Source organism: Felis catus, chromosome E2, assembly GCF_018350175.1.
Source record: "Felis catus isolate Fca126 chromosome E2, F.catus_Fca126_mat1.0, whole genome shotgun sequence".
NCBI classification, from domain to species: Eukaryota; Metazoa; Chordata; class Mammalia; order Carnivora; family Felidae; genus Felis; species Felis catus.
Genome location: NC_058382.1, coordinates 41,425,924 through 41,453,725, shown reverse-complemented (window position 1 = coordinate 41,453,725; position 27,802 = coordinate 41,425,924). Strand labels below are relative to the sequence as shown.

At 47.8% G+C, this 27,802-nt stretch overlaps 3 long non-coding RNA genes across 4 annotated transcripts in view; 2 read left to right on the top strand and 1 right to left on the bottom strand.

The window, feature by feature from the left end:
• LOC109494908 overlaps positions 1-8,678 on the bottom strand; it is a 30,477-nt gene extending 21,799 nt beyond the window's left edge. The window contains exon 1 of the long non-coding RNA XR_002150044.3: positions 8,436-8,678. This is a non-coding gene — a long non-coding RNA (uncharacterized LOC109494908). The remainder of the gene's footprint in view (positions 1-8,435) is intronic.
• Positions 1-27,802, top strand: part of LOC109494907 — an 801,993-nt gene that overhangs the window by 719,091 nt on the left and 55,100 nt on the right. The gene's annotated exons all lie outside the window — the stretch shown is intronic.
• On the top strand, positions 296-27,776 carry LOC123382284. 2 transcript variants are annotated; one of them, XR_006590430.1, is made up of 3 exons: positions 296-1,619; positions 25,575-25,724; positions 26,400-27,776. It is a non-coding gene; the product is annotated as an uncharacterized LOC123382284 (long non-coding RNA). The 2 variants fall into 2 exon arrangements; XR_006590429.1 differs by having other exon boundaries at positions 25,575-27,776.

Below are 27,802 nucleotides of genomic sequence, written 5' to 3'. Positions count from 1 at the left end.
CATTATATTTTTGTTGGAATATCTATCTACCCAACTGCCTGGGGCTGGACATAATTTATACATTACTTCCTTCACAGTCTTGATAGAGTCATTTAACCCTGCTTGCTGGGACTACTTGACAAGTTTGGTTTGGGGTGCCTGGGTGGCTCAGTTGGTTAAGCATCCAACTCTTGCTTTCAGCTCAGGTCATGATCTCACGGTTTGTAAGTTCGAGCCCTATGTCGGGCTTGTGCTGACAGCAAGGAGCCTGCTTGGGATTCTCTCCTCCTCTCTCTCTGCCCCTCCCTCATCTGTTCATGCTCTTTCTCTCTCTCTCTCTCCCCTCCCCCCCCCAAAAAAAAGGAAAAAAAAACATGAAGAAACATTTCAAAAAAATTAAAAAAAATTGGTTCTGTCTGTAGCTCACCTCTCACCACTAATTAGGAACTTCGTAGCTATCTCAGGTGACTCCATTTATTTGTTCATTAACTCACTCGTGAAATCTTTATTGAGCAGCTACTGGGCTTCCTGCTGGAGATAGAGTGCTGAGGCAGGCAAGCAGGGGATCCTCGCCTCCTGGGGCCTCGTAAGGTAGGGGGAGTGGGAAGCCAGCAACTCTACGTGTTGTGATGGGGGTGGGTTTCTATGGGAACACCCACCTAAAGTAGAGGCACCTAAAACAGATTCATCATCAGAGAAAGCTTTCCAGAGGAAGGGACATCTGAGCTAGAGGATACATGTAGATTAGTCCACAAAAGGAAGGGAGAGAATATGTCTGGGCTATCTGTTACTGCATGATGAACTGCCCCAACACCTCAATGGCTTCACACAACCACCATTTTCCTCTGTTTCCCCGTTCTGTGAGTCAAGAGTTTGGAGAAGGCTTGTTTGGGTGGTTGTTCTCCATGGGGTCCTGAGGCCGTTTGATAACACTCAGCTGGAAATTAGTCAGGTTTGGTGAGTCTGAGAGGGCTTCCCTTATGTGCTTAGTGCCTTGGTGGGGACAGCAGGGAGCCGGCCTCTCTATATGGTCTCAAGGACTGTCCATGTGTCCTCTCTTGTCTCTCTAGAAAAGTAGTTAGTCTTCTTACAAGGCACCTCAGGGCTCCACGAGAGAGGACTTGGCAAGTGCCAGTCTCTGAAGGCCGGGGGCCACGAGCTGGCAGGGTGTCGCTTCCCCTGAGCCCCACTGGTCAAGGTGGTCACAAAGGCTCCCCAGCTTCAGGGGAAGAGGACAAAGATCTCCCCCTCCACTTGCTGATGAAGAAGCATCCAAGAATATGTGGCCGTCTTTAATCTGTCATCTTGGTGAGCTGGAAGGAGGATTCCAGCAGAGGGAGCCTGACCACCTGGGGGAAGTGAACAGGACCCCTGACTGCCGGACCTGAGCACACCAGGGCCACCGTCATGGGCGGGGATCCCCCACAGGCAGAAGTCCGGTGGAATAGACCTTATTGCCACACGTCGAGGAGTCTGGACTTTATCCTGGACCAGTGGGAAGGCACTGAAGGATTTGGAGCAGGGGTGTGACATCAGATGGGCAGCTGAGAAAAATCTCACTGTGGGAAAAGGCTTGCAGAGGACCTGGTTGGAGCCACGGACACCGGCAGGAAGGAAGGACCGCAGAACTCCGGTGAGAGGTAGGTGCTGTTGCCTCAAAGAGGTGGTGGGGGGGGCAGGGCAGCCGGCCAGCTGTGCGCACCAGGGGGCATGGACGCACCTGAGGACTCGCCCCTCCCTCCTGTCGCTCTCCCTGGCTTCCCAGCCTCGCTGCGGTGCCCAGTGGGTCAGTCGGCCCCATGCTCCGTCACCCCACAGTGTGGGCGGTGTGCATGCTGCCCCCTCACACGCGGTTGCACAGACAGCTGTGACTCCATCCCCGCGATTCCAGCAAGCGTCAGTCCGCTTCTCTTGGGTGAAAAATGGGGGCAATAATACTCCACGTGACAGACATCTAACGGTCTCTGAAGCTGTGACCTCAATAGTAGCTGGGAGGAAATGATAAGTGGCGACAGGGACAGAAATCAGATTGTCTGTCGAAGAAGTTGATAAAACATTTCATTTCTCTTAACGAAGGGAGTTTGAGATGGACCTGATAGACCTCAAGCCTTTGGGGTCCCATTTAGGGATCCTTGAGTCCAGAACTGGGAGGCCCGAGGGTGTCCTTGTCCCCAGTGTGTTTCTTACATTCCTGAGAGGCAAGTGAGGAGCCCCACAGAAGCCCGAGTTTATGGCAGGTGTGCTTGGATTTGAAGCCCTCCCCCGCCTCCACACCCCTCACTGCACCCTCTGAGCTTCAACTTCCTTATTTTTTATTATTTATTTCTTAAATATTTATTTATTTTTGAGAGACAGCATGAGTGGGGGAGGGGCAGAGAGCGAGGGAGAGAGAGAATCTGAAGCAGTCTCTGCACTGTTAGCACAGAGCCCAACATGGGGCTTGAACTCCCAAACCATGAGATCATGACCTAAGCCACAGTCAGACACTTGAGGGACTGAGCCACCCAGGCTCCCCTGCTTTCTTATTTTCAAAATGAGCATGAGGAATCTCCCTGTCACACGGCTGGTGTGAACATCAAGACATAATGCGGATGAAGGCCTCACAAGCACTGGCCCACCGACCCTCACACACATTCTGCCTGTTCGGTTAGGTCCTCCCCTTTTGAAACGCAAGGGACTGAGGCTCGCTGTGGCAAAGGGACTTCTTGGAGATCATCGAGGAGAAGACTTAACAATAGTCAGTGGGTGGGTTTCACATGGAAACAGGTGTGGACTTGGCTAACATAACTCTCCTGAAAATGTGCGGTAGTGAGCTCCCCACCATCAGAAGTGTTCAAGCAGAGGCTGGAGTCCCCTGGTCAGAACCTTGAACTCCTGTGTGGGATCAGAGCAGAGGACCTTGAGACACAGCTTGGCTCTAAGAGTCTATGGGACCAAAAAATGTTTCAGGAACAGGGGCTGACTCAGTTACTTATGGTCAGCCTTGTAACAGTGGATCCTCTGCTTGGTGGCCCAGCTTCAGATGAACTGGCCCCCTGAGGGATGGTTGGCCACGTCTCGGGACACAGCCCGGGCCAGCTGAGCTCCTCTAGAATACCTTGGACGCTGCACACTTGTCAGCTTCTGCCAGCTGCATGACGCCTCAGGGATGGGGGCCGGGGGGTCTCTTCCCCCAGCAGGGAAACCCAGGGAGACCTGATCTACAGTCCTCCTGTGGAGAGGGATTGGCAAAAACTTTCCTCAAGTAATTCAGCGGGCCTGGCCCCAGGGCAGAAAATCCCGCGTAAAGAAATGTGTTTGATTTTAAGTTGAGTGGATCTCTTTTCCAGTACGGCGGGCTGTGTGGTCTTTGCCACAACTACTCTGTTGCTTTCCTGCAAAAACAGCCTTCTACAATCTGCGAATAAATAGGTGTAGCTGTGTTATCCATAGTGTAGGCAATAGGTAAATAAGTGGATGTGGTTACTATTTTATTTACAAAAGAGGCACCCGGGCTGGATTTGACCTATAGGTGTTGGTTTGATGCCCCTTCATTTTTTAGCTAGTCTTCAAGAAAAGTCCATCCCTTACCCTATTTACACTAAGGCCGGGTGCTCCTCGAAGGGTGGTCAGCGAATCAGCCTCACCACAACGAGGTCCCCTCGGACCTCGGAGCTGAGTACCTCCTCCCCTTCTTCCCCCTAAACCTCCTACCTCCCCCATCAGAATCTGTCTTTTAACAGAATTTTCCAAATGATCTACACATTTCAAGTTGGCAAAGTACTGTGTTAGGAGAGAGTGTGATCTTGGGGGTAGTGATGGACACTTGTGTTTAAATAGTGGGCATATTGCTGCTGCTGTCACGCTGATAGTAAAGTTGAGGGGAAAAAAGTTCAGTAAAACCTTGTTTTGCGGGCATAATTCGTTCCGGAAACATGCTTGTAATCCAAAGCACTTGCTTCTCCAAGCAAATGTCAGGAACCATTGGCTCAGTTGTGATCACGTGACCTACTACTCATGTTGCAAGACATTGCTCATCTATCAAGTTAAAATCTATTAGAAATGTCTGCTCGTCTTGCAGAGGACCCACAGAACAAGTTTCTTGCAATTCAAGGTTTTACTGTACCACAAAAGTTTAGAGTCTGCAGAGAATCAGTGAAGAGAGGGTAACTGTAAACCTAATTGTGGCAACAGTTTTCATGATGGCTAATCTTCACACAGTCTTTGGCATTTTCCAAACTGATCTCACAAAATTTCATGAAATTCTCACAAACCTCTCTATGTGAAGATTACAGCTCTGCAGGAAGCGTGTCCTGGAATTGTACAGTGCACTGCCTGAGCATTTGTCCACAGCAGCCCTGCCTGGAAGGCAGATCTGCTGTCTCAGGTTTTGTGAGGCGGAAACTGAGACCAGAAGCAGACAGACACATGAAAATCACTAATCAGGGAAACGCAAACCCAAACCACAACGAGATACCTCCTTACACCTGTCAGAATGGATAGAATTCAAAAGACAAATAACAGATGTTGATCAGGATGTGGACAAAAAGGAACCCCCATGCACTGTCGGTGGGAATGTAAATTGGTGCAGCCACTGTGAAAAACAGTATGGAGGTCCTTCAAAAAATTAAAAATACCCCATGATCCAGTAATCCCACTATTAGGTATTTACCCAAAGAAAACAAAACACGAATTCAAAGAGATAGATGTACCCTAAGTTTATTGCAGCATTATTTACAATAGGTAAGATACTGAAGCAAGACAAGTGTCCATCAACAGGTGAATGGTAAAGATGTGGTATATATGTAAATGGAATATTACTCGGTCATAGAAAAGGATGAGACCTTGCCATTTGCAACAACATGGATGGACCTAGAGGGTATCATACTAAGTGAAAAGAGAGGAAGACAAGTGCCGTAGATTCCACATATATGTGGAATCTAAAAACACAAAAAAAGCAGGAACAACCCATAAACATAGAAACAGATGATGGTTGCCAGAGGTGAGGGGGCATTGGGCAACATGGGTGAAGAGGACTGGGAGATCTAGGTTTCCAGTCATGGAATGAATAAGTCAGGGGGATAAACGGTACAGCATATGGAATATAGTCAATGTTATTATAATAGCGATATATGGTAACAGATGGCAGCTGCACTTGTGAACACAGCAAAATGATAGAGAAGTTGGAATTACTCTGTTCTACACCTGCAACTAATGCAACATTGTGCGTCTACTATACTTCAATTATAAAAAATCACACAGGGACGCCTGGGTGGCTTAGTTGGTTGAGCGTCCCACTCTTGGTTTCAGTTCAGGTCATGATCTCACTGTTTTGTGAGCTCGAGGACCTACAGCGGGCTCTGGGCTGACAGTGCTGAGCCTGCCTGGGATTCTCGTTCTCTCTCTGCCCCTCCCCTGCCCATGATCTCTCTCTCTCTCTCTCTCTCTCTCTCTCTCTCTCTCTCTCTCTCTCTCAGAAATAAATAAAACGTTAAAAAAAAAATCACATGCACGCCAAGACCCTGAGGCCAGAAGCTTTTGAGAAGAGGGAAACCCCAAGGTCTGTTGTGGAGAGTGATCCTGAACTTGTGTAAGGGAGGGAAAGAGGAGAACAACATTTGTACACCATTTGCTGCATCACAAGCGTTTTGGCATTTTGATCCGCCGAGTCCTGTGACGCGGATGGGCAGGACTGTGGCTCCCATCTTGGGCTTGAGAAACTGAGGCAGAAGGAGCAGTCGGGATTCCCAGCCAGGTGGGCCCGACTCCTCAGCCTGCCCTTCCCTTCGTCCTGTTCCCGATAGGTTGTCCTCCCGAGCCTCCCCAGGTGCCCGCCTTTTCCTCCCAGGTGCGCTCCCCACTCGCTCACTTTGTGCCAGCAGGAAGGGTAGACGGTGAAGAGCTGTCTGGTGTCCCAGGTTGGGGTCTTTTGATCTCCCTGAGCTGCCGGCTGCCTTGGACAGGTGGCTCCATAGAACAGCTAAGGGGTCTTTGGAGCCCGGTGCGTGGGACTCTGGCTCACTAGTGTCACTCAGGAGCCGAGTGACCCCGACGACGGGCTTCGGCTTTCTCAGCCCGCTTTGTCTCTGAAGGGCGGAGCCATTGTAGGCGAAAGGCCTCAGGAGAGCAGGTGTTGGGTGGATGTGGGTGGTTTCTCCCTTGCTTCCCGTGCCGGTGGCTGTGCTTGCCATCTCGTGTCTCCCTCCGGAACGAGCAGACTGCCACGGCTTTTAGAGACCGCCGCTGAGTCCTCTTGCTGTTCACGTCAGTGCTCAGAGCGGGTTACACCAGGGGTCTAAGAAAATCGGCCTTCCGTGCCTTTGCAACTTTACAAGGTAGGGGATGGTCTCCCCAGACGGTGCAAGGAGGTGCAAGGAGTAAGTGCATTTCCCGGTCGACCAGCGGCTTGGCCCTGCTGGAGAGGTCCGCGTGCGGCCCAGGACAGCAGGCAACGGGAGTTCGGAGCCCCGCGCTGAGGGCCCAGCTCGCCGCGCTGCGTGAGGGTGGATACCTCGCTGCTCTTCTGGTATCCTTGACCCCAAGCAGCCAAGACGAGGAGCCCCCAGACGAGGGTCTGGGGCTGGCTTGTCCCCACATATCACACACCTGGGCCTGTGCTGGTCCCGTCACACGGTGTGCCTGTTGACCTTCACCGCCACCCTCAAGTCCCCCTGGTGCCGTCACAGTCAAATTCCAGAAGGTCCATCCTGTGCGTGGGGTCACACAGTGGCTCCTGGATGAGACTTTCTTGGTAGGAAAAACTGTGTAGCCTTGGGATTTGCAGACGTGGCTCGATGGTGAAGGGGCAGCTAATGTAGAGCTTCGGTCATGATACCAACGTGTGGGAGCCGGTGACCCGTGGCTGACGCGTGTGGCAAAGCCGGTGTCCGACACCTGGACTGTTTGCTTAGGGTTTTGCTGAGCTTCCTGCCAAAGGTGAGGCTATAAGGACTCAGAATGACAATACCGTTATTCGGGATATTGACGTTCTTTATGATCCTTCCAAAGCTCACTGGTGTTTTACGCCATTAAAATATAGTTGATTCATATTTGAGCATCCATGCACATACATAGCCTGTATTCACCAAATCCCACGTGTCTCTTCCATTTCTGCCCCCTGCTGCTCTCCAGTCTCCCTCTGGATTTCTTTTTACCTGCCCTTCGTCCTTCCCCATCTGGTCCCCATACCCCCAGTTAAAAGAGGCCCAGATTGCTCCCCACAGTCTGTATAAACCTCAAGGCCAGGATGAATGGAGATGAAACGGTGTCCAGCTTATCCCCTGCAGGCGTGACCCTCACCGATTCTGACTGCACTCTGGAGTGTTCCTCCTGAGATAAGCTGGCCTCAGGCTCACTCTCTCCTTCTCCTTGCTTTGCATTCTGTCCACGCGGCGGTCTTTTGGAGCCGCTCCTTGCTACTTTATAAGGCTACTTGCCTGGCAGGTCCGCCGAGAGATGCCTCTGCCTGAGCTGGGGGTTCGCTCCTCAGACCTCTCCTTAGGTTAAATTTCCTTTTGGTCACAAGAGGCAGGAACCTGAGCTCCAGAATCCCTCCCCGAGTAACCTCAGGTGAGTCTCTCAACCTCCCCGACCCTCTGCTTTTTGTCTGTAAAGATGGGGGTGATAACAGTACCTACCTCCAGGGAATTATTATGAGGACTGGCTGAGATGGTGATTTTTTTGTTTTATAAGATGGTGACTCTTAAATAAAAAGTGTCCAAAAGCTTTAGCGTAATTTTAAGCTTTAATAACTTCAGAGGCATAGATGCTATAAGCTTAGGAAACACATCATTCAAAAGTTGATGTATTTCCATTTTTTTGAGATACTAATTTTATGAATTTATATGTGTTTAATTTTAATTTTTTGTTTCAGTCACTATTTGCCATGTTCAGCCAGAGGGGCTGGAAAGAAAAAAAAAAAACTTAGAGATTTTTTTTTTAAATGTACAGAAGTGAATGAATGCAAAAGAAATTTAGACAAATTTGCAAGTGAGTGTGTATTTATATATTTATATCTGAAGTTATTAAAGCTTAAATGGTACTTAAGTGCTGCACAGAGAGAGGCTCTCCTTTCATTATTCCTACATAGTCCTCATTCTCCCCATCATCGTTTGGTCAAAGTAGTCATAGAGGAAGTTCTCTGATATTCATTATGGGAGGCCAGGAAATCAAGCCTGGTTTCTGTCACTCCTTTGGTGCTGGTCCGGGGCCAGAGGCCTCCCTGCCCATGTTCCACCTGCCCTCCACGGAGCTTGCTCCTATGGGCTTGTATCCCTTACCAAGTTTCTTCTCCTCACCTCAAACTAGCTCCCCTACCAAGAGCAGGTGAAACATGCCGGACCCCAGACTCTGGCAGGAAATGGGGTGAGAGCAGAGCTACAGAAAACTTGTGCCCATAGTCCATTTTGAACCTAAATGTTCCTTCCCTCCATCCATACCCTTCCCCTGAATCCCACTCTGCCCTTGACCCTACTTACCACTTAAAGGGCACATCATCTTGGACTGAATGTTGTCACCTTCTTTCTTATGGCCTCTACACCCTGAGCTCAGCCCTGCCCATCTTCTCACACCTGCTTATTCTGAGGTGGCGTTCTGGAACTTCCACTCCAAGGTAGAGCCCCCCCTCAAAGCATTAGCCTCTCCTTGGGAACCTTGACCCTCACAATCCCCCTGATGGAATGTCCCCCGCCTCCACCAAAGACCTCCACTCAGCAGGACATCTTACATGTCCCAGAATTTGGTGTCCACAGAACATCAGGTTTGGAAGATGCAGGAAGTTGAGGAGAAATTTTTCTGCTTATAGCAACTGAGTTTGTCATGATCTCATCTCTGTGAAATGGGTGGGAAATGAATGAGTTTGTTCTTGAATGTGGAATGTCCGGAGTCTCTGGAATCCAGGAGAGGATATAGGGGTATGAATCTTCAAGAAGAAGTTCAGGTGGCATTAGATCTGGGCATCCCAGTGTAGAAGTGCTGATGGGGTGGGGGGTACTATCTGGCAGGCTGTGCAGCACGGTTGGAGAAGGAATGAGGTTGGAGCCCAGGAGAAATAACTGATGTGCTTGCCTGGCAAAGATTCTAGAAGCACAGCATCTGGGGTCACAGATGCCAGAAGGGGACAGAGACTCAGTGAAGGGGCAAAGAGTGAACGATGCTTGAGAGATGGCAGGAGAGACAGGGACTAATGGGGTGGCTCTTTAGGAGACCATGGAGACCCTGGAAGAGCGGTTTCGGGGAACGGGGGTGACAGCAGGACATTGTGGAGTGGGGAAGTAGCATGGTAGCCATGGCCCACTGTTGCAGCAAGATGGGTCATAGCAGGGCACAGTAAAGCGTGAAGGTGCTGGTGAGATGGGAAAGTGTTGGAGCAGTGGATGCAAGGATGGTGAGAGGAGTAATTGGTGGTGGTTTGGCCTCCACACACCTTTGGAAGATTCGATGGAAGCCACAAGAGACCCACTCTTCTGCAAACTTGACCCACGTGCAGGTGCTACATACAGCTCATGGAACAGAGTTCACAGATCCTCTGAAGCCTATCCAGGACCCCCCTCCCCCACCCCAGAAGCCAAAGGGGTCAGGGCAGGTGCTAGGGAGCCCTCACCTCTTTCTCTGCTTACCCAATGCCCTCTGCCCCCTCTTTTTCACAAGGACTGTCCCCATTTTACAGGTGGGGAAACTAAGGCACAGGGGCTGGGGTTGCGGGTTGCTCTGCTTCACTGCCTTGAGCAGAGGCAGAAAGGCAACCCAGGCCCGGTGAGTAGTCTGGTCTAATTAGCCTCTAATTGAGTTTCCTCTCCTTCCTCTCGGGCGTCACGGTGACATTAAATTACAGGATTCAAACATATAATTTCCTAAACTTAAATGTGATTTATCTTAATAGGACTTTGCACCGGGTCACTTTATCATGCACAGTGTCAGAGACCAGATCTATTATTCACAGGGACTATTACTGAATCAGAGAATCTGGAGCTAGGAGCGACCTTGAGAGGTCAGCTCATGCTCAGCTCAGCTGCCCCCAAATCTGTACAGTCCCTCGCCCTGTGCTGGCTGCCTGTGGATGGATGGCTGGGCTTAACCGTGGGCAGAAAGGAGAGGCCCTGCATTCAGAAGCCCCGCATCATGCTTTGGGGCCAGCTTAAAGCCCTGTTGCTTTAGGGACTATGAGTATAAGGCTCACTTGGACATGTGAGGTGGTTCTGTCTCTGATTGCCTGGATTCTGGTTTGGCCAATAACCAAGCTGGGCTGTTCTTTAGAAAAATGCTTTAGAGGCTAGTATCTTTGAGCAGGAAGATGGTGGGTATCTTACCTAATTCATTAATTCGTCAGTTCATTTATTCAGTCATTTACTAGTCTACAGGGGTCCAGACTTGCTGGACAGATGCAGAAAGAAGTGAGTTGCCCAAGGTCACACTGGTGCATGCATAGTAACAGAGCTTGGGTTCCAACTAGGATCTTCCCAGGACCAGGTCTTCTGGTCCTACCACCAGCTGTCAGCCAGCTGACATGTGCTCTTTGAAGGTGGCAGCCTGTGTGTGGAGGGGTAGGCGGCTGATGTTTATCTCCATGATGAATGGGATTCCAGTCGGCAACTTGATCTTCAGCCTTTGCAACTTTGGGGAGACAGAGGGTGATCAAAAGAATGTATTTTTCTAATGAAAGACTCCTTTGGAAATCCAATACACCACTCTGTCAGCCTCATGAGCCAGGGGAGGAGGGATGAAAAAGATCTGTTGTGAGCAAGCCTGCCGTTGACAAGTTGATCTAAATGTGCGCAAGCTGTACAGCCTCTCCCAGCACCAGGCAGAATCCAAGTATGTGCTGAAGAAATCCACATGCAAAGACAGGGACACAGCATGGCGGCTCTGGCTCTGGAGCCAAGCCACTGGAGCCGAAACCCTGAATGCCAGTTTGACCATGGATTTCTGCGTGACCCAGCCAGGTGGAGACTTAAATACTTACGTGTCTCGGTTTCCAGTTCTGTGCAATGGGGGTGGTTGGACTTAACTCATCAGGTGGTTGAGAGGGTAGGAGGAGATCAGGAATAGAAAACACTTAGCATGGGGCCAGGCAAATGCACTATGAATCCTCCATAATGCCGGCTTTTATTACAAATACTGTACTTTCTTTTTCCAAGTCCAGAATGGACAGAACTGGTTGTACCATGGTCCTGGGACAGCATTTGCTTTGCTGTGGGATACTCACAGACATGTGCTTCTGAGCAGAGCTGGGGGTGAGAGTGGAGACTATGCACCTTTCCTCCCAGATAGCCCCTTCGTCTTACAACTCAGGTTACTAGCTCATACAATGAGGGAAGCAAACCCCTGTATTTTATTTTTCCTATTCCAGGTTTCATGGTGAGGTAGGTTCTTGTGAGTCAGGAGCTGTGTGGATCCCAGGGATATGGAAGGTGGCTTAGACCCGCGCATTAAGCTCTGGACTCAGCTGAGACGAATGCTCCTTTTCCACACGTGTGGGCAAACTGCTGGGAGCAGGGGAGGATGTGGATGGTACCTGGGGCTGAGGGGCACCCCTCTGAGGGCGGGTCTATAGGTTCTGGTTGGAGTAAGGGGCTTCAGAGAGGAGGTAACATTTGAGTTGATCCTTGAAGGATGAGGAGGAGGTTCTGAGGTTTTAATTCAGTTTGACAACCATGGGAAAATCCCTGGGGAAACTGCATGGACGGTGGCTCAGATGTGAGCAGGATCTTCGCAGGCTCAGGGAAGGCAGGGACTCAAAGTACTGTGTGTGCACGCATGTGTACGGCTTGGCTAATGCAGCAAGATGAGGAGGAAGCCTGGGTGGGGCTGGGGCTTGGGCGAGGTGGCATTAAGCATGTGCCAGGCTTGGTATTTACTGCCTCAAATCAACAAGTCACTGCAGAAGAGGCAGCTGGCTAATCCACTCTGGGGTCTGGAGGGCTTCCAGAGTGTGTGATGTTTAAGCTGGGAGCTGAAGTCTTGGGGAATGGCTGCCCCACGTGGAAAGAAGAGCGGGGACAGAACCCCGGGGATTGCAGGAGGCAGGGAGGAGGACAGACAGACAGCCAGCCTTGACTCTTTCAGCTGCATGTCGAGGATTATGCTGGAAGTGGGGAACGATGGGAGATAATGTGTGGCCAGAAGTTGGGGCCACACCACTCGGTGCCTTGTAAGCCCTGAAGTCGCTGGGATGCCAGGCTAGTCACAGGGGCCGATGTGATTGGGATTCAGGCCTGAAGGCCCCTGTCTCAGCTGACCTGCTGCCTAAGCCCGGGGCCCGAGGTGTCCTCTTTTCACATCTCAGCAGCACATTGCTGTTTGGTTGGTTGACCCTTGACTGGGCATCTATTTACCTGGACACACAGGATGCCAGCCATTGCCAGCCACAGGATTTTTAAATGCTGGTGGACCACCCCCCTCCCCTTGCTGGGCCTAATGCAGATTTGTGGCTCGTTCCCTGAAATTCATTCTGCACTACAAGACTATGATATTACCCAGTGTTTATGGATGGCTGAGTCTAAAATATCCATTCTAAAGCCCACTGAAGGATGAAATTCCTTGTTACTTTCATAGATTCTCTTGTCTTATTTTTTCCCCCTGTGGAGGAACATAAAGCATTTGTATTTTTAGCTCAAGCCTGGTCATTTTTCTAATCACACCTGAGTTAGAAGGAAGAGCATTTGGGCGAGTGGGGAGGTGGGTGGTTCGATGAGGACAGTTGCAGCCTGGAAGGGGTCCTGTAAAGTCACCCCCTCCCGGCTAAAGTCTCTATTTGTCATATTTCAGCCACGTCTGGAAGTTGAGGGCTGCAGCCCGCAATGTCTCAGCAACTATTATTGTTAATATTGACTGTTATTGTTAATAACAATATCGACTGTCCCCAGGGCTCAGGACTCAAATATTAGGCAGAGGCTACTGTGCAGTGCAGCCTAGACACCGAGTCAAGAAGGAAATAGGGCCAGCTGGTTCATCCAGCTGAAGCCTTGAATCCTTGTTCCGCTCTCTCTCTCCGTGGTCAGCATGCCTGTATTCTTGGGGATTTTGTAAAACGTCCCAATGCTCCATGGTTCTGAACTGAACTGCTTTTAACTCCACTAACAACAACTGTCCCACGTCCATCAGGACTCCTGGCTGCTCAGCAGGTCTTGCCTTCTTGTTTGCCAAACAAGCTTTTCCTGCTGGTCTCAGGTAGAATTTTCTGCCCCTTGTCTTTGATCCCCCAGCACGGCACCTGCCCCTTGTTCACCTGCCGGATGCTGTCATCGCCTTCTGTCTTATCAGCTTTGGGATCTTCCATTTGTGGTATTATCTGCCACCCAAAACACATGCTGAATGAATAAGCGCATGAATGAATCGGCTTGGAAGCATTGCCATGAATAGCCCTGAGCCTTCTGCACGGTCCAGACTGTAGCCGGCCCACAGCGACTGGCGCCCCTTGCCCCCAGGTGCATCCCTGTGGGGTGAAGTCAGAATTCCACCTACGTCCTTTCAGTAAGGCCATCATTGGTGATGACATGCATGTGCCCTCCTGTGTGTGGTGGGGTTTGGAACTGTGTGCAGCAGGGTAGTGAGACACAGTCCTCGCAGAGGCGTGTTGCATGCTTCGGACCATATGCAGGAAGGATGGAACCCTGGGTGTAAATCTGGAGGAGGCCACAGCTGGAGGGTGCAGGGTCCTTTGAGCTGGATGGTTACAGCAGACCTGGGTGCACCTGCTCTTCCTCCAGAAGCCTTCTGTTGCCTTAGTCTGGTGCCAAAGAGCCAGTGGAAGCCCATCTGCTCTGGGGGATGGGGTGCTGACCACAGTCAGCACTCTGCCTGCCTGCTCATGCAGCTTCTGGGTATCCTGGAGGGATGGCCATCCTACTCAGTCAGGCCCACTTGCCCGTTCCCTGTCTCCTCCTCCAGTGTGGTCCAGACAGCAGCCCAGAGCACCTGTGAATTGCTAACCCTCCTGGACCCCCCAGGCATCCCGGCACTGTGGGGTGCTTAAGAAGCAGGCACATGTGGCTGAGCATCCCCGAGCTAGTGATGCAGACGTCAGTCTGTCACTTAACCTCTCCAGGCTTTCCAGCTTCTGCCTTAGAATGGGAATAGTGTACCCCCTTCCTAGGCTTGTTTTGAGGATTAAACACCTATGTTCTAGGAGCACAGAGTAGGTACTTTGCACCGCCATTGCTTTCCCTTCCTTTCCATTACAGAACACCTAGAACTCAGACGCTGCTCATCCAGCTCCAGCTAATTATAGTACCAACACTTAGAGAACATCAGCACTGTGCCCTTGAGTTTGCCACACTGCATCCTCTGGCTGTGTTATAATGCCCATTTCACAGGTGAAGAGACAGAGGCTCAAAGAAGTGATGTTACTTGCCCACATTCCTAAGCTAGTAAGCTGGGTTTCAACCCTGGCAATTTGACCCCAATGTGCTTGCTTCTGGACACCTCCCTGCACGGCCCAGGACCTCCTCAGCTGGCTCAGTGGCAGGGGTGATCGAGGTCTGTTCCTGCACCTCCCAGTCCTGTTACAGGATGCTGTTATCAGCTGAAAGGTCGTGCTGGGAGACACACACAGGTGTGTGTGATAACCATTGTAGGAGAACGGGAATCCTTCTTGACCCCTCATCCTGACAAAGGTCACTCTGTCCCCAGGCTTGCATTTACTTTGGTGGAATCTATGTGGGCACCTGGGATACAGGCCTCCCCGGGACGCAGCAGACAGGCAGGGGCGGTCGTTGGTACATCAAACACATCTCATGCTTGCAGGGGAAGTGACACTGGTCCTTCAGGGAAAGGATCCAGGACTCTTCCGAGGGAAATCCCAAGGTGTTCGGGATCAAAGTCTGGGAGGCCCTCCCTGCATTTTCCAAAGACGGGATGCCAGGCAGGAGTCTGGTATCTATTTCAGGTCCCTGGATAACCAGGTGTGTTCCGGGCCACCACGCTTCGTCTTTCCCAAAAGCTGCGAGGGAGGGTTTAGAGATGAACAAGCTGCTTGGGGAGGGGGGGGTGGGTGTTGATGATTTTGCTCTGAGCTGCACAGGTAGTAAGTACAGGAGTCTAGATTCAAACCTCGGTCTGCCTGGTTCCAGCTGGGTAACTTCTTAGTGGGCACGTTGTGTGTGCTGGGATTGAAGCGGTCACTGCGGGCTAGGGATAGAGCTCAGCAGTAGTTCCCGCCAGTGATCACGCACGGGGGGTCTGAGGCGTGCTGTCCCTCCCTGTCTCACTGAAGCCTCCCCCCGACCCTGGGCCGGGGGTGCTATCATCCCATCCGTTTTACAAAGCAGGAGACTGAGGCCAGCATGGAATGAGACAGACTGGTCAGTGAGTAATGGGTGGTGGGGTTCAGGCGAGCAGTCCGTGCTGGGAGGGCTCCCCCACGGTGTCCTGGCAGGTTGCAGGGCGAGGCAAATGCAGGCGGCAACCGCCCTCTGCAAGTTGGATGTGGTCGCGAGTTGGATGGGACCCGGGACTTGGCTGGTGTGTGGGAGCGGAATGTACTTCCTACAAAGGGCACAGTGATGGGGAGGAAGTGCCAGCTGCAGCTCCGGGTACCAGTTATCCAAGGCCTCAGTCTGGGACACAGGGTGGGGCTGCCTTGGGAAGGAGGAAGGCGCTGTGTTCTTAGGAGGAGGCCTGGGGTCAGGGCCCACCCGCAGGAAGTGAAGCCAAGTGTGGATAAGTAGGAAAGTCGACCCTCTGTGAGCAGCCAGCTCTTCTTCTGTGGGCTGGGCCGAGCCTCTCTGTTGGGTCCTTCAGCCCAGCAGTGGGGAGGGGTGGCGGGCAGTGCCGCCCACCATCTCTCTATGGAGAGTTCGATGTCTTCCCCTCTCCTGCAGAGCAGGTGGCTGCCGACTTCTTTGTAGACGCAGCCCTCACTTCACTGTTAGGCACTGCATGAACTTAGCACCATTAGTGCTTCTAGGTAAGCGCCCCACGGGAGGAGGGAAGGGGCAGGATGAGCTAGCCCTTCCCCTTCCCTGTGGATGCAGGGCTGAGCACTGCTCAGATTTCCTGCTGTGAACAAGAAAGCCTCTGCCTGCCTTTTCATAAAAGGCTCTGGATTTTCCCAGCACATTACAGCATGACCCAGTGTCTCTGTCATTAGGAAGAGAAATGCACCCGAAATAAAAACATTGAGGGTTAAACGAGAAGGAGAGACGCAGGGAAGAAGAAGGGAAGTGAGTGGCGGATATTGATGGAGCCAGAGCACCTGCTGCCCACGCCATAGGGGCTGCTCAACACCCAGGGTTCCACATTGAATCTATTTCTGAGCCACGTCTCTGTCCTCATTCACTACAAATAATTGCTCTGTGCCCAACCCACACATGGCCCTGCCGTGGTCAGCAAGGGAGGTTGGCATTAGGTGAGTCGGGGGTCTGGATGAGAGGCTCTGTGGAAGAGGTACCATTGAACCTCATTGGCTTTTCTTTTGTAAAAGTGTTTTCCCTTCCCTCTAGGGCATGCCCTGTTGCCTGATTCAGGCTCCTATCTATCACCACTCTAGGATTTTCCTCCACTGACCTGCCCACCCTTCTACTTCTTGAGTCTTGAATCAATCTCTCTCTCTCTCTCTGTCTCTCTGTCTCTGTCTCTGTCTCTGTCTCTCTCTCTCTCTCTCTCTCAAAATCATTTCCAGTACAACCTGCAAAAGCGCTCAACAACAGATACCACCACCTCCCAGCCTTGGGTCCACCTGCCTCCCTTTGAGACTCCTCTCTGATGCTTCCTTAACTTCCTGGCCACCCCAAGTCTGTGGAAAGGATTTTCTAAAAATACCAGGAACCTCCTAAGTGTCACATCCTAATGACCCCTCACTTCCCATCCTATTTGACAAGACACCTATTTGGTGACACCTCTCTGTTCCAGTCATTTTACTTCTCTGCTCATCACTTGGATGTTGATGGTCTCCAAGATTTCTTCCTCACTCCTCTTGTCTCACCGTCTAAGTTCTGCTTGAGTCATCTCGTGAAGTCTCGTGGCTTCACCCACCATCTACTTACCTGCTGATGACCCCAGAACCTTACTCTGGAGCTCCACGTGGAACTTCACAATGATGTGCGGCTGCAAAGAAGCAGGAGTAAGGTCTTGGTGAGCCAGGATTAGGGACCATCCATTGCGATGCTTCAGGAAGATAGATTGACACAGGAATTCAATGAGTTGCTCAGAGTGTAGGCAAAACAATAGCCTTGTGATTCGGTTTAGACAGGAAGCAGGATTAAATTAGAACCTCGTGGCCATACAATTTTATTTGCCTACTTCCTAGCCTATTGTGGGAGCTTCATAAATGTCAGCTGAATCTGGTGTTGATTAGTTAGTTATGAATATGGCCCTTTTCCCCCTCCTCCTAGAGGAAGGGATGAGAGCACAGCTCTAACTGTCCTAAGATTTTGAAAAAGGTTGATGAGCAAAATATTATATATTAAATGATGAGGTGAAGAAATGGATGAGGTAATTAGCAGAGAGGAATTGAGGTCATGGGATCTGTAAGTGTGTTATGTTGGAACTTTACAGTTAGTTGGGAAAAAAAATCTGTTTACTATAGAATCCCATTTGTTTCCAACAAAGTCAAGAACATTTCTTGCAGCTTATTAGCACAATTGGCGGAGTCTAATGATTCCAAGGTTTGTGAAGGTCGCAGAACCAGGCCGAAAAGGCACAATCATTGTGGAAGTGCCCCCAGGTTTTAACATGTTCAAAAAATGTTTCATTGTGGTAAAGTACATATAAAATTTACTATCTTAACCATTTTTAAATGTAAACTTCATTGGATTAAGTGCGTCCAAGTTGTGTAACGAACACTACCATCCATCTCCAGAAATCTTTCATCTTGCAAAGCTGGAATTCTGTATCCACCAACTTCCCGCGCTTCCTTCCCCCAGCCCCTGGCATCCGCCAGTCTACCTTCTGTGCCTATGAATCTGACCACTCTAGGTAACTCCCGAGAAGTGGAATCAGGCAGTATTTGTCTTTTTACGATTGGCGTTTTCACTTAGCATAATGCCCTCAAGGTTTATCTGTGCTGTAGCATGTGTTGGAATCTCTTTCCTCTTTAGGCTGATTAATAGTCCATGATACACGTATACCCGGCACCCAGGAGTTTACTGATGAGCTTGAAGCAGGGATTGGTTTGAGGCTTCTTTTGTGTTCTAAATGGGAGTGCCACCTCTTCAAGGAGTTTTACAGGAGGGACCATGTGGGTTTGAGTAGATTTCCCCCTCAAAAAAACCACACCCATCTTTATAGCCTTTATGTTGCCTGAGTTGATTTTCAATTCTTTTTCCCTTTTGGTTCAGGAAAGTCTTCTGTTTTAATTATGCTAAAGGGAACAAAGGAAGGGATGGGTGCTGGACTCACTAAGGTCTTGGGTTCAAAGCAGGATACCTGCCCAGGGTCTGCTGTGATGGGAAACAATTTCAGTTACCCCAAGGCAAAAACGGAAAAATGGAGTCAGAGCATGGGGCCAAGGCCCCCAACATCCCACCCACCCACAGGACGACTCTGGTAGTTATAGCTTGGTCTTCCTTTGACGTGCAGAGTGCTGGACACTGCTCCACTCAGGGCATGTAGGTGGGAAGGGAAACGCAAAGCAAACCTTACCTTGGGATCCCTTTTCCACCTAGATCAGAACCGTGCCTTTGATAGATTGCTGTTTGGAAGAGAATGTGTTGTGTCCCAATTTCTATTTTATGATGCCTCTTTGTTCTTACAGTGCTACTTTTCTACAAAGGAATATTTGTAGAAATTCTGGATGCAATAGGGGGCTTTGAAATGAGAAAAATGGAGATTCTGTAAGCCTGTTTGGAAACCAAGATTCTGCCCAAAAGTTAAATTTATTTGGAAAGAATCTAGACTGATTTTCCTTGCCACTGGTATAATCTCTCATTCTCTGTTCTCCCCTTATCTCCCTCCCACTCCTTCTCTGTAACTCTCTTCCTCCTTCCCCCCTGCCCTCTCTCAGGCACATCCTCACATATGTGCCACATAGGGAAAATGACTCCTGCTCTTTTGCCCTTGTCCATTGAAAACGTGACCTGTGCCTGCTGGCTATCTGGAAACCTTTCAGGCTTGCCTCCCAGTAGCCCCTGTGAGTAGTTGAATTACCGTTTCTCACCCTAACCTCAAAGAGGGTTTGTTAACAAAGCCTAAGGTGCAGAAGAGGCCAAGAAAGCCAGCTCAGAGGCAGGTAGAGCCATGAGGATTGCAGCAGGAATATAAATGGGTATTTTTTTTTTCCTCCGAAGAAGGATTTTTAAAGGTTATCAAGTTATTCCCTTTCAAATAGAGGGCAGAAATACCGGAGACTACAGTTGTTGAAGGGAACTTGACTGAAAGTTTTAAGTTGGTCAGGAGGTTTGGGAGAGGAAGACTTTCTCTGAAAGGGCATAATCTGAACTCAGAAAAATAAGGTTTTTGGTTCAAACTCCAACCCTCCTTCAGGACCTTTCAGTGAACTTGAGCAAATCGTGTCCTGTCTCTGGGCTTTAGCAGAACAACGTTCCATTGGGTTTCAGGGAAGCCTGAATTTATCAAGGTGCTATCGCTCTTTAGCTGTGGAGCCTCTGGGATGGTGTTTAGCCATCTCTTTCTCTCTCTCTTTATCTCTCTCTTTATCTCAAAGTGGAGATTGCGAGAGCCTCCCTCACTCTGGGGAGACTTTTGGAAGACAGCTCTTAGTTCACTCAAGGCAGGTGAATGTCATTCCAGAAAATGCCCACGATGATGATAGGGATGACTAGTGCTTGCTGAATATCAGGGCGCCCTCCCAGTCCTTTGCAGAGCGCAACGGGCTCTTGTAAAAGGAGGCTTCTAACAATACGTATTTGGGCTAGGCCCCCTTTAGCATAATGGGCTGTGCCATTGTGAAACTGGAGAAAACCTGTTCTGTTCTGATTTCTTCGAGAGAGTGTTTATTTACCCAACCTGTGTTGTTATATTTTCTTGTAGCGTACGTCCTTCTCCTGCATTTCAAGGTAGAAGAGCCATTACACCTAATGAGAGCTCCTTTCTAGCCGGCGTGCCACTTAGAATGTTCAAGAGTGTGTTAGAATTTTAACCTTTCAATGCATCTTTGTAATGGCATGTCACCCTTAAAAAATGAGATGTCAGCTTCCTGCTGAAAGGAACAGACACTGATTTTCAACCCGAAAACCACCACTCGTCCTTCTCTAGGAGCCTCATTTAGGTTGAGGATGTTATAAAATACCATGAGATGGAAAGGCAGTATAAATGCTGCTTGTGGGATGTGTCCATTCTCATGGGATCCGTGTTGCGAATGAGGCAAATACCTCGTGGGGTGACACATGCTCATTTAAGCAGTGCTCTAGGATCCTGCATCACATCGCCTTGAAATGCATTGCTAGCAACCCTATTTTTAAAGAGGCTTCAATATCACCTAAGTGAATTAATGTTGCCAGGAAAGGCATTTTGAGAATTGATGCATTAGAAATAATTGTCTTCTCGGTGCTCACAAACGTGATGGATTCCTCCTGTTCTTTTATCCCCATTGCTGTGGAAGCGGTCCTTCTACCTCTTGTCATTATCATTTACCATCCTGGAACTTTCTCTTGTCCAAATGGAGCCTCTCACTGCTCCCTAAACACACTAGGCTCTTCACCTGAATGGTGAAACCCTACCCATCTTTCAAGACCTGGTTCGGAAGTCCCTTCATCTCTAACTTTTCCCAGATTCCCTCACATAGGGCTGCTTGCCCCCTCGTCCTCAGACATCCTCTGGTACTTTCTTTATCACTCGACAGTGGCACTTCCCACACTGAATGGCAGTTAGCTGTTAGCTTGTCTGTTTCCAGGACTGTGAGCTCAAAGGTAGCTTGGGGTTGGGGGCACATTTTATTCATCTTTTGTCAGTATCTGCCTGATATTGTCTGGGAAATATTTGACACTCGTTTGAACTCTGATGGGGAAACAAATGAAAAAAAAAAAAAAAAGAGTGATCTCTAAGAGATGCCAAAGCTGGTTTAGGGTGAGAGAAGCCAGGGGAGATTTCTGCTAAAAAATAAAAGAAGATAAAAGAAGATAAAAGAAGATAAAATAAAATAAAAAAAAACAATAAAACAATACAATGAGAAAGGACTTTTCCTTCTTAACAGTATATACCCCGCCCCTTTTACAGCGGAGGACATTGCCTGTCCGAGGGCAGCACTCATGATACAGAGCTGGGTCTATGCCTCAGCACTGCAGCACGTCTCCTTACTCATGCAGGGTAGTTTTCTTTGCACAGCATGACCTCTGAGGCGTGGTCTTGAAGGAAGTGATGAACATGAAGTAGTAGCTACTGAAGGACATGGCAAAAACAAAGAGTAAAGCAGGCTGCAGGTTGCCTCCCTTGATGCATCCAGCTCCCTCCATCCTCCATAGCTGTGGCAGACTGGGTCCTAAGAACGTGTGTGCTTGACTGGGACTAGAAAAGGGGGTGACAGCCGTGCGACTGTGCCATAATGATAGTAATGGAGCTGACAGTGCGGGTTGCTCCTCCGCCTCCCATCTCCCTTCCCTATGGCTCAGAGGCCCCACTCAGTACCCACGGCGGTGTGTTGCTGGAGGCCCGTTGGAATTATCCATAATGATTGAAATCCTGTATGGAGGCTCTACCCCCTTGCTAAGAGTCCTTGTAAACATGGACATGGGTCATAATTCTGGCCAATGAAACAGGCAGGACCAGTCTTCTGGTAGTGTCCTCACTATCAAAAAGAGACCCATGTCGGGTTGCCAGATTTGGCAAATAAAAATACGGCACACCTAGTTACATCTGAATTTCAGATAAATGACAGGTTTTTTTTAGTGAAAGTATGTTCCATGCAATATTTAGATGCCCATGAGACATTCGTGAGGTATCTTCCTCCAAAATCATCCACGGTCTCAGGATGTTTGCTAATGAGATGTATGATCTCGGAGCAGAGTCACAGACAACAGATGCAAACTTCCTGGGGCTCAGACATTTTGGAAAATGACAGAGTCCTGTTCATGAAACAGGCTTGATTCAGTTCCCCTTCTATCTTGAAGAGCTGTTTGGTCTTCAAGAACCATAGTGTGGGGGGGGGGGGTTGTTTTTTCTAATAGCATTTTCCTCTTTTTCCAGCCTCCAGTAAAGTTGGCCATGTTAATAGATGTCATAGATTTTTATTTTACCTTTGGATAGGGCTGTGAGCAACTTTTTGGAGCTACGTAGAAACATTTGTAGAACATCTGGGATGGCAAGTTGGCTTGAAGGGTGGTGAGTGGTCAGTTACTTAATCACTGCCTTGCCTAGAAAATTAACTGTCACTCAGCTTCCTCATCTGTAATATTATTACTGACCTCACAGCCTTGTCATGAGAATTAAGAAGAGGGGAAACGTGCAGATCAGTGCAGCCACTTCGGAAGACAGTGAGACAGTTTCTTACAAAACTAAGAATACTCTTACCATATGATCAACAATTGCACTCTTGGTATTTACCCAAAGGAGTAAAGAACTTAGATCCATCCAAAACCTGAGCACAGATGTTTACAGTTACTTTATTCATAATTGCTAAAACTCGGAAGCAACCAAGATGTTCTTCAATACATGAATGGATAAGTAAACTGTCATATATCTAGACAGTGGGCTACTATTCAGTGCTAAAAAGAAATGAGCTATGAGTCCATGAAAAGGCATGGAGGATCCTTAAATGCATGTTCTGAAGTAAAGGAAGGGGATCTGAAAAGGCTACATGCTGTAGGATTCCAACAAAGGACATTCTGGGAGAGGCAAAACTAGGAACAGTGAAAAGATGAGTGGTTCCAATGGGGAGGGAGGGAGGGGATGAGTACGCAGAGCATAGTGGATTTTTAGGGCAATGACACAACTCTGTATGATGCTATAATGGTAGATACATGTCATCACACATTTGATCAACCCCCAGGATATAAAATGCCAAGAGTAAACCCTAATGTAAACTATGGACTTTGGGTGATGATGATGTGTCATTGTAGATGTCAGTTATAACAAGTGGACCACTGTGGTGGGGGATGTTAATAGTGGGGGAGGTTAGTCATATATGGGGCCACGGGATATATGGGAAATCTCTGTACCTTCCTCTTAATTTTGCCATGAACTTAAAACTTCTCAAAAAACCCAAGTCTGTTTTTGTATTTATTTTTATTTTTTGTAATGTTCATTACATATATATATATATATATATATATATATATACATATGTATATATATATATACATCCCAACAGGTGCCCTCCTCAGTGCTTATCACCCACTTTCCCCTCTCCCCCACCCCCCATCAACCCTCAGTTTGTTCTCAGTATTTAAGAGTCTCTTATGGTTTGCCTCCCTCCCTCTCTGTAACTTTTTTTCCCCTTTCCCCTCCCCCCTGGTCTTCTGTTAAGTTTCTCAGGGTCCCCGTAAGTGTGAAAACATATGGTATCTGTCTTTGTCTGCCTGACTTATTTCACTTAACATAATACTCTCCAGTTCCATCCACGTTGCTACAAATGGCCAGATTCCATTCTTTCTCATTGCCAAGTAGTATTCCATTGTATATACTGGTACTGAGCAGATGTGTTTTTTGTGGGGTTTTTATGTGTGTTTTTTTTTTTTTTTAAATAAGAGGTGAAACATACAATGACAAGCACAGTGACAGGGCACAGTTATTATTTTCTGAATGGTAACTTTCTTCCTTCTCGTTTGTTGGGCCAGTGGCTCCAATGTGCTGTTCCAGACTTCTCTCTGCCACTCTTGCTATGTTGACCTCTCTGGGTCTCCATCAGACCCAGATAATCATGTTGTGAGGAAAGATGGGCTGACTCAGAGCCAGGAGGCCTGGAGTTTTGCCCAGCCTCCCACTGCTTACTAGATAATAAAGTTTGGGGAAACAAATGAAGTCTAGGGAACACAGCTACTGAAATGAAATGAGTGATGATGATGATGATGATGATGATGATGATGGTAATGAACACTGGGATAGTTTTCATCAGCTCCCAGCCTTCTTGGGGGAGATCTGTACTTGACAACAAGATGTGAGGCTATTTACTTCATTAAATCAATAAACCTATTGGGGCACCAACATAGTCCCAAATCCCATGCTGGGCACAAGGCATCCAGATATAAATAAGACATTGTTTGAGCTCAAGGACTATCTAGTCTAGTAGGGCAGATGGCTAACCAACTCATAATGGTGATGCCATGCATTAAGAGCTAACCAGATGTAATAAAGTGTGAGGCCCTAGTTGAGAACAGTATAAATGAGGCTGGGTGGGAGGAGCTCAGGCAGGGGATCTTATGGGCCTGGCTCCCAATGTGTGATCAGAGTGTACTAGAATAGAGCCAAGCAAATGAGAAGACAGAAAAGGAGTAGAAGTAGTTAACTTTAGGGGTTACTGGGTCCTGTGGAATCTGTTATTTTACTACAGCAATCTGATCAGACTGCTGATTCATTAGTAATATTTTGTGAAGTCAAATGTAACTGCTCGGGGTCAGGATTTGGGACCTATGCAGTTGCTAAGTTGTTGGAGCATCTTTCTCACAGACCAAATCCAAAACTGGTAGACCCCACTAGCTTCCTAAGACAGTTTATGGAGGAATTTGAGAAATATAACAAATTTTGAAACCATATTTGCATTCGACTGCGAGTCAAAAATTAAGGTTTTAATAATTCAAGATAGGTTGATTCAATTTCACAAGTTAATCAATACAAAATGGAGGTGTGTTCACAATGTAAACCACACTAATTAGATTTAAAATCCAGGGGATATCATTTGGCATTAAATAAAAAGAAACAGAGGACACATTGTGTAGACCTGTCTCTCCCTTGTCTGCAGTTCAGAGAGAAGGGAGTGTGTATTGACTCAGGGGTCTCAAACTGGAGACAGTGTGTAAAAATCTCAGAGATAGTTGGAAGAAGCTGTCCTAAAGTGAAAACTTTCCTCAGTGAGGAAATTGACGAAGTTTAGGAAACGATATTCAAGGAAATAAGGGCAAATGACCGGACCAGCTCCCAATTCATGTATTTAAAGAATTAGGTAATTATTTTTCTTCAAGAGTGACTCTTTCTGCTTAAAATCACACATACTTTCTAGAACAAGGTATTCTGAAGTTTTTCATCAAGAAAAGAGAAAACATCTTAAATCTTAATGGCTTAAGAAAATGACCTTTTACTGGTCTCATAATTCTGTGGGTTGACTGGGCCAACTCACCTGATCTGCTCAGCCCACACGTGTATCTGTCATTAGCTGGTTTGTTGCCTGGTGACTTGCTGATGACCTAGGATGGCCTTACTCAGATGTCTTGCAGTTGATGGGATGTCACCTGCAGGGCCTTGGTTCTCTTCTCCACAGCCTCTCATCCCCTAGCTGACCAACCTGGGCTTGTTCACAAGGTGTAAGCAAGTTTTGGTGAGACTGGGGGTGTTGGTATACAGCCAGGAGTGTGACTTTGGATGTTGTATGATTGGAATGTCTATTAGACCTTCAAGTACAGATATACAGTTGGAGTCCAGAGTTCAGGGGCATGGTCTAGGCTAAAGATATGTATTTGGAAGTCATCTGTAAAGATATTACTTACAGCCATGAGACTAGATACGAACTCAGCATGCGAGTGTGAACAGAAAAGATATCTAAGGAATAAATTCTTCGGCTCACTGTTGCTCAGATGTTGGGGAGGTGAGAAGAAAATGTGAAGAAACTGACAAGAGGAAGCCAATGATCTATGAGGAAAACTAGGGAAGACTGATCTCCCAGAAGCCGAGTTGGGGGAAGAGAATCGGAAGAAGGAAGGAGTCAAGTGCTATACATAGATCAAGTAAGTGGATTGGGAGGAACCACCACATTTAGGCATGTAAATGTCATTGGTGACTTTGACAAGAACTGGTGGACAGTGGTGGTGAAAGCCTTATTGGAGTGACGTTAGGAGGAGCAGAAGAGGAGGTGAAGGGAAATAGAGACAACTTCCCCCCCAATATTGTACTTTGAAAATTCTCAAATATGCAGAAGAGTTGAAAGAAGTGTACAGTGGGTGCCCATATAACCCCCCCCAGATTCATAATCAACCTGTTATAGATTTGCCTTCTCATGTCTATCCATCTCTCTAACCCTACATCCATTTAGCAATCCGCCTTTTTTTATGTCAAAGGGATAGAGAAATGATGCAGAATTGGAGTGAGATGGGGTCAGAAATTGTATGTGTGTACACACGTGAGCGATTGTACACAATGCAGCATATATTCTTAGGCTGATGAGGATGATCGAGGATCAAAGTCACAACTGATGATGGTAGAGGAGTTAATATATAGAATGATGTATTTGGGTAGGCAAAGGAGTATGGGCTTTGGGGCATCACATGTACCAATGGGTGGGTTCATTACAGTAATGAAAGGCTGGTTAAAAAATATGGACAATTTGATGCATGAGAATGTCCTTTAATAGTGTGAGATCCAGCACCTCCAGCACTCACTCTGGACCTGCCTTCTGTTTCCAGCTCTCCTGTGAATGTGCTGTGAAACTCTGGGAGAGTAGCATCACCAACCCCTCGGGTCTTCTGGGACCTCTGCTGTAAAATGAGCATAATTATGAATATCATACTTACACTACAGGGAGCTTTGGAAATTATACACTAGGGATGTATGTTGTGTTGTTATTTTTATTAACATTGAGCCATGAGAACAGCTTTGCAGGCTGCTGCAGCTCTGTCCCCTACTCTGTGCAACCCTTTCTCCCTGTCTGGGGACTTTCAGATACTGAATGAACAGCTCAGGACTTCACAGACTTTGTCCCCCATTACAGTACCTTAATGTTTATCTGATGGACCAACAGTATCCTGGAGGGCAAGAGCTTTAGAGTGTCCTAGAGGACTTGAGTCCATTTCCACCTCAGAGTGGTGCCTACTCATTATACCTAAGGACTATGGTATTGGACAAAAACTGTCCTTCATTCCCCTTGTCTGAGCCTCTCTTTGTTTTGGGTCACTAGCGCAGAGTCTAAGGCCTGCAACTCATTGTCAACCATATTTATTCTACCAAATGTGACATTTTTACACCAAAGTTCTTTTGTTCTTTGTCTTTCCACATCTCCTTCCACACGCTCCTTCCTTGGAGTTATTTATGTCTGCAAAGAAACAGGTGGGTGACCTGTCACAAGTAACCGCACAGAGCAGAGAGAGCCTTGCTGCAAAAACATACTAGATATATTTAGCACTGCTTAATTAGAATTAGCTATTTTGGATTCATTTTCCTTTCTTTATGGTGAAGTTTAAAATTAAGACCCAAACACTCTATGTTTTCACTTTCTGTGATGGAGAAGCTGAAGGCTTGGAATCAAGATGAATTAGGTTGAAACCCAGATTCTCTCACCTTGGGCAAGATATTGTATCACTCAGCCTCAGTTTCCCCATCTGTAATCTCGAGTTAATTATATTTTTTCTCATATGTGTGCTGGAAATGTTGAATGAGATTGTGTTAGTGAAAAACCCCAGTAAGGTGTCTGGAAAATAACAAGGTTCAATAGACATGATCACGATGTAATAATAAGCACACCACCAGCAACAATGAAAATAATCTAACAACCATAGTTGGCACTGAGTCTTTGTTGTGTACCAGACTCTTGCTGTTCTGTGGTCTTCATGAGCTACATTTACCATGACAGAAAAACGGGTTGCACAGAAAGTTAACTCTTTGAAAGTTAACTCGAGTGTGTGTGTGTGCGTGTGTGTGTGTGTTTAATAATCAGTGGAATTTAGGTCTCTTTGAAAGTTAACTCGTGTGTGTGTGCATGTGTGTGTGTGTGTGTATTTAATTATCAGTGGAATTTAGGTCTCCTACCTCTATTTCAATAAAATCTACATTTTTTTTCAATTTAACTTTAAAGTTGTTGAATATTTTTTTT